The sequence below is a fragment of the Alosa pseudoharengus genome, unplaced genomic scaffold (genome assembly GCF_046254945.1).
Source record: "Alosa pseudoharengus isolate Yale_2024_CS ecotype anadromous, Long Island Sound unplaced genomic scaffold, YU_APseudo_1.1 YU_APseudo_1.1_scf_15, whole genome shotgun sequence".
Classification (NCBI taxonomy): domain Eukaryota; kingdom Metazoa; phylum Chordata; class Actinopteri; order Clupeiformes; family Clupeidae; genus Alosa; species Alosa pseudoharengus.
Window position 1 is genome coordinate 29,808,397 of NW_027468620.1, and position 6,839 is coordinate 29,815,235.

The 6,839-nt window shown below is 41.8% G+C and overlaps 1 protein-coding gene across 2 annotated transcripts in view; it reads right to left on the reverse strand.

Moving 5' to 3' along the window:
• The window catches only part of smoc2 (SPARC related modular calcium binding 2), a 32,948-nt gene extending 32,712 nt beyond the window's left edge, over positions 1-236 (reverse strand). For both annotated transcript variants that reach the window (XM_076286218.1, XM_076286217.1), the window contains exon 1: positions 1-236. This exon is cut by the window's left edge and continues 156 nt beyond it. The gene's annotated coding sequence lies outside the window, so the exon portion shown is untranslated.
• Between the last annotated feature and the right edge of the window lie 6,603 nt (positions 237-6,839).

Here is a 6,839-nt window from a genome sequence, read left to right on the forward strand (position 1 = left end):
TTTCTCTCAGTGTTTGTCTCCAAGAAGGAAAAGTGGACTTTCACCGCTGGAAATGCCCTTTAAAATAAAGTAATTACTGAATAAAAACCTGTGCTCGCAGCGGGTACAAACATTAACTTCAACTGCTCCAAAGCTCTCAGATAGCCTATACAACACCTAAATCCGCTCCACTATGCCCTAATCCTGTATTTCCCTTGCGTGATGTATCCCCGTGTAGACTGTCTTGAACCCCTGTCCCGCTGACTGCTGGAGTGTCTTATTGGCTCCCCCCTCTCCTTTCTATATTCTTCTGCTTTGCGCTCCACTCCCCTCCTCCCCTCCCCTCGATCCTCTGCATGTTGTCAGACCCAGATCTCTATCGGATGCAGGCACTGCCAGCCAAGCCAGCAGGTAGGTAGGTAGGTAAGTTTTGAAGGAATCTTTTGGCTGCTGGTAGCTAACGCAAAACAAACCCTACTAGCCTACTCCTCAATCAGGAGTTGTCTATTTTTTCTGCTGTACCTCATACCTTTTTCCCCCGTTGGATCCCTCGGTCATTATTCTCCCCATGGCACTCAACCATTTTGTGTATTTTGTTTAACTCAGTAACTCAGTCATCTTCACCTACATCAGTATCAGCATATTGTTCCATCCGTTGGCTTAAAAGCTGTATGCCAACAAAAGTAGATATAATAACCTCTGAATCTAGACTACTAGAGGGCTGCGCACTACAACATTAGCGCCTGAATACCTAAACTGTTTAATACGATATTAAAATGGCAAACTTTAACTGTTTGGAAATCATATTGCTTCATGGGTGAAGTGAAATGGTAGACACACATGAGCAAGGCAATATGGAAATGTTGCAGACATGCGACGATAGATCTAAACAGTTAGCCTAACTTTACATTGTCTAGCAAAGTTTCTTGCCAATGTTAGAAATATTTAAAGTAATGTCTTCGGTAGCCTAAAAACTGCACATTTAACGTGGTCCACTGATCACAGACATCAGACATATCTAAGGACAACATCGACCCTGAATTAGTCAACATTGCAGTTTGGTGAATGGCAAAGGATGTGTTCAGGTGCACAAGAGGTTTCCTCTTACGGGCCACGTTTGACCTGAACTGTCATGGTGAGTAGAAGCTGCCACCTGCTGTCCATTTGTGGTAACACTGAAGCGTGGTAAAGTTGGTTTTATATTGGACGTTGGATATTCGACACATTCGAAAAATCTATTTAGCACTGACTACGAGGGTCGAGTTTGTGTCAAACTAACTTTAATATTTTTAAACAAGGCCTTTAATATGTTTACACAAAGCTTCTTTTGTCAAAAAACCCATGTTTTGATTTTATGAAATTGTTATGCTGATAAAACTGTACACTTCTGCTGCTCTTACATAACTTGCACCACTATGCCACTTGCATACTTAGGTCAAACAGAACTACCTCAGCCATTTATTGGCCTGACTTTTGCACTATTATATTGACTGTCTACTGTATGCACAATTGCACAATTTCAACCCAATTTTGCTTCTCTTATTTCTTCATTGTATGTGCCTTCTTATTTTTACTTTTTATATTGTTTACTTGAATGTTATGTTTGTTTGTGGACCTAATTGGTAAAATATGTCTGGTCTCCACCGTGGGATAGGAAACGTAATTTCGATCTCTTTGTATGTCTTGACATGTGAAAAAATTGACAATAAAGCAGACTTTGACTTTGACTTTGACTTTGAAAAGATTTCAATCTATTATGCGGCTTCACTTTTTGACTTACCCATCCTAAAACACATCTCCTGAACTCGGCTTACTGCCCTTTCTAGTAGGCTACACAAAGCTTCTTTTTCCCTAAAGCCTACTCTTTGATTTTATACAATTGTTTAATGTTAAATGTTTCAAATCTATTATGCGGCTTGCCCTTTTGACCTACCCATGTCAAAACTCATCTGGTGAACTCGGATTACTGCTCTATATAGTACACAAAGCTTCTTTTTTTTCAAAAACTCACTCTGATTTTATATACATTTTTTACTATTTAAAAATGCTATAAATCTATTATGCAGCTTGACCATTTGACCTACCCTTGTCAAAACACTTCTGCTGCACTCAGCTAACTGTCCTACATAGTACACAAAGCTTCTTTTTTTCAAAAACTCACTATTTGATTTTATATTATTTTTTTACTATTAAAAAAATGCTATAAATCTATTATGCGCCTTCACCTTTTGACCTACCCATGTCAAACCACATCTGTTGCACTCAGCTAACTGCCCTACATAGTACACATAGCTTATTTTTTCGAAAACCCACTCTTTATTATGAAAAAATCCTATAAATCTATTATGCGGCTTGACCTTTTGACCTACACATGTCGCTTCCTTTAATGGAAGTGTGTGTCATTAGATAACTGTACCTCATCCTTATTAGAAGTAAAAATGGGTGTCCCCCAAGGATCAGTTTTTGGTCCTATTTTATTTTCTATTTATATAAATAATTTAGTTATGGATCTGAATCAAACAAAGGCTCATCTTTATGCAGATGATACTATTATGTACACCCCTGCTACGTCATTGAAGGAAGCAATTCATCATTTACAGTCTGCCTTTAGTCAGGTACAAAAATCTGTGGTAGGATTAAAGTTGGTATTAAATGCTAATTCAAGCGTTCACTATCCGAAATTCACCAGATAGAATAAATGTGAGAACACTTTGTCTAGGTCACTAGTCAGGGTCCTGACGAGCTTCTTGGAAACACGGCGGCTCTGCGCTGGCATTACCGCTCCTGGTCGTGAAGTGCATCACGGCATCACGCTGGACGAGAACTGAGCTGGCAGACTTCAGCCCGGAGTGACGACTGCGGGCACCCGGGAAGCTTAACGTCAGATCGTGCCTGACCTGGCTGCACTGGCAGAGGCAGGGCAAGATGTCAAACAACAGAACAACAGAAGTGCTGCGCGATATAAGCGGACCAGACTGGACCCTAGCTACGAGTATATTACAATTAGAGTGCCAGAACAGCATGAGTATAATTAAGCGGAGATAGCATTTTGAGCAAGGCGGCTGGCTCGTGCTCCGCTGGATCGCACCAGACTGGCTGTGCTGGCAGCATTCGGTGAGATCTCTAAGCACCCCAACAAAGCCAGTAATGTTGGGACCCCTGGCCAGGACCCTGCGACAGTGACTTAGTATGACAGTGCTCGCTGAGAAGTCAGAAAGTTCAACGGGAGAATGAAGACAGTCAAGTTTAGACAGCCTGATTGGGCAGACCGTCATTTGCTGCAGTGGTGGCTGCACCAATCTTAAAAGAATGGGTCGGCTCATTGCCCTGCCTAGTACCAACTACATACGTAGCCTTTAGCTACGTAGTATATAAGTATAAGTATATTTACTATTTTGATCCCGTGAGGGAAATTTGGTCTCTGCATTTATCCCCATCTGTGAATTATTGAAAGACACTTAGCACACAGTGAGGTGAAGCACACACTAATCCCGGCGCAGTGAGCTGCCTGCAACAACAGCGGCGCCCGGGGAGCAGTGGGGGGTTAGGTGCCTTGCTCAAGGGCACTTCAGCCGTGCCTACTGGTCGGGGTTCGAACCGGCAACCCTCCGGTTACAAGTCCGAAGCGCTAACCAATAGACCACGGCTGCCCCCTGCAATGGGGGAAAGGCTAGTATGCTTGCTAATAAAACGACAAAGTGGCCAGGGAAACATAACGTGTTGGAAGTTATAAGCTGGCCAACGCAAAATATCACGGAATACAGGCATATACTGAAACAATCTAAATGAAACAACTTTAGATGGACAATAACTTGGTTAACACAATTTCAAAGGAAACTTTACCAAAGAAACACAAAGGACAAACTGGAAGCCTGATTTACCAGAATCGTCACAGCTAGAAACAGGTAACAGGAAAACAAAGTGGCCTCAGCTAGCATACATGTTTGCATGTATCTCAACTTTAAGGCAGGAATGAGTGGGCTTACAGAACAGCTCTAATACAAATGCAACAAATAAAACTGCCTCACTCCAGGAGATCCCTTACAACCTAGACACAAACAAAAGTCTATAAACAGACGAATGTAATGGGCAGCAAGTTTTGCTTGAAAACAAGGGAGCAATAAGCCGGCAGTTATTGCGAGCAAAAGCCGATGCTGCTGCGAGCAAGAACGACTGCTGCAGCGGGGTCATCCATACTGTATGTTCCCCAGGTCCTATGTTCCCCACTCGGAGTTAGGGTCTTATGGTCCCCGGTCCCATACAAAGTGGGGAACATAGGACCTGGGGAACATAGGTACGCTCCCGCTGCAGCAGTGCCGGCAGGTGAGCCTCGACTAAGTTATCAGGTTAATGGGAAGTGGAGGCGTGGCAAAAATCAAGGTACAATGCGACAAGGACATGACGTAGCAATATGTAGGCTACTACTCACATAAAGTCAAGAGTCAAGTGGGGGATAGTTAATTGGTATGTCCTAGAATTAGAATGTCTAGTTGTTGGTAGAGGAGATCGGCTACAGAATGGCTAGATGTCTCGTCCGCGCTGCTTGCCAATGGAGGTCGACGTCCGCACCTCGCGACCATCTTGCCAGAGTCAGCTCGCTAACTCATAACATTGTGTTTCAATGGTGCACTGTAATGACAGGTAGTGACCTGAAGGTGTCATTGTTATAGCCTGGGGGCATTGTTCTGCCTTTAGCAGAAGAAGAGCCATCAGGTACCACAGAGCCCACCAGATAGCTTGTCTGTGACAAGATGACCGCCGGTGATGCCGTTGGAGACTCCGCCATAAGACATCTAGCCATTCTATATATCTATGGAGGAGATAGTCTCTGAGCTGGGTCTTCACTTTTCGAAGGTAGAGAGGGACACCCCTCTCACCTGGAAAATCCAGACCCTGGTAATCTAGAAAGATTAAGGGTCTGGCCACGAATAATGAAAATGGCCCAACTCAAGGGGCGGCACCAAGCATGCATTTGAAAATCTCACTGCACGCAATTGGATAACACTACGACCAATGTTTACTGAGTGATTCGTTGCAGCACTGTCGTCATCTGTTTAGCTCGCCTCATGGCCCGCCTTATCAGATACACCGATGTGATTGGTTCCTCGCGACACATTGCCAGAGTATCTCGCAGAGACAATTCAATTGTGCTTTCACGAGAACTCTGGAATTTCCAGGGTAGGACAACCCTGCTCTGGTAGGAACTGGTAGCGCGATTAACACACACACACACACACAGACACACACACACAGACACACACACACACACACACACACACACACACACACACACACACACACACAGACACACACACACACAAACACACACACACACACAGTTAGTAGTAAACTAACACAACACACAAGCCTGGAAGAGTTGAGGGTTCGGGGCCATGGTCAAGGCCAGGCATGGATGTGGACAAGGGAGAATGAAATTCAACTGCTTAGTATGGAGTCATGCAGTACCCCTATTTGGCCACACAATGGAGCCAGTGACTTCATACTAGATTCTGCATGATTTGAGAATTAAAAATGTTTCTTTCCTCTTCAGATTCATAGGCTATCATACCTTCTGGATTTCATCTGTGTTGAAGAGGATTCTGGAAAATAACCCAATATAAAGAATATAAGAACAGAATGTTAAATTCCATCAGAGCAAAATTTCAGCAATTTATAGAATAATTTAACACTGGACATAAAAGCAATGTTAACAATGATATTATGTATTTTTGTTCTTTTTTTGTTTGTTTTTTGTTTTTTTAGGCTAAGAAAAAAATCTTCATGAGATAGGATTATCTCATTATTCAAAATGGCTTACAGTTCTTTAAAGAGAAGAAACATGCCCATTACTTCATCATGCTATGGCCTTGCTTCTCTCTTTTCTATAATCTCTATTTCAAAGGATCTTGTTTATTCATGGTTGTGAATTATTGGGGTATTGGACAAAACTCACTGTCCCCTTCAGATGCATAGTCTATCATACCTTCTGCATTTCAGCTGTGTTGAAGAGGATTCTGTATCCCTAGTGATACACTCTAGGGAAAAAAACTATATAAGACAACCAGTTTGTTCAACAAACAGAATGATGAAATGTATCCTCACTTGCATCATGTCAGGGCAACATTTTAGCAACTGATAAAATAATGTAATACTAGGCATAAAAACAATTGATGAACAATGATATCATGGTACAGTGTTTAACAGGTTTATCATTAACAGTTTATTTTTTGAGATTGATAAATTCACCACTGAGTCCAGTCATTAGATAGGACTTTGTTATTATTCAAAATAGCTTACATGTGGTTCTCTAAAGAGAAGGAACCTGTTGCTTCATCATGCTATGGCATTACTGCTTAAATGTCTCTCTATTCTTCAATCTCTATTTAAAGGAACTTGTTTATTCATGTCTCTTTACTTTAATTTCTTCAGCAAAGGTCAGACATGACAGAAATGTGGCTTTTACCAGTCAGATATGCCTAGTCAAAGGCCACAACATAGCTGTGGCTAAGAAAGGCTCAGTGATATAAGTATATCATCAATGTGAATTCAACTGCTTATTTTCAATCAGAAAGCATTAAACAGTATTTCAAGTCAAGTCCAATTTATTATCCCAAGACCAATGTCTGTTTTGGTGTGATTTCTATTTCACAGAATCGAAAGTTAATGCCTTGCAGATATCTTATGCTTTGGGAGGCCTACGTGATCACTCTGGTAAGTGGTAGACTTTAGACCTTATTAGATAATGTGAGGGCCAATATATACTGGAGGTTCGTTGAAAGCTCTAAACTCTTGAAAGAAGCTGTTTGGAGAGCACAACATATCATCTTTCAACACACCATACCAAACTACTAAAAGCCATC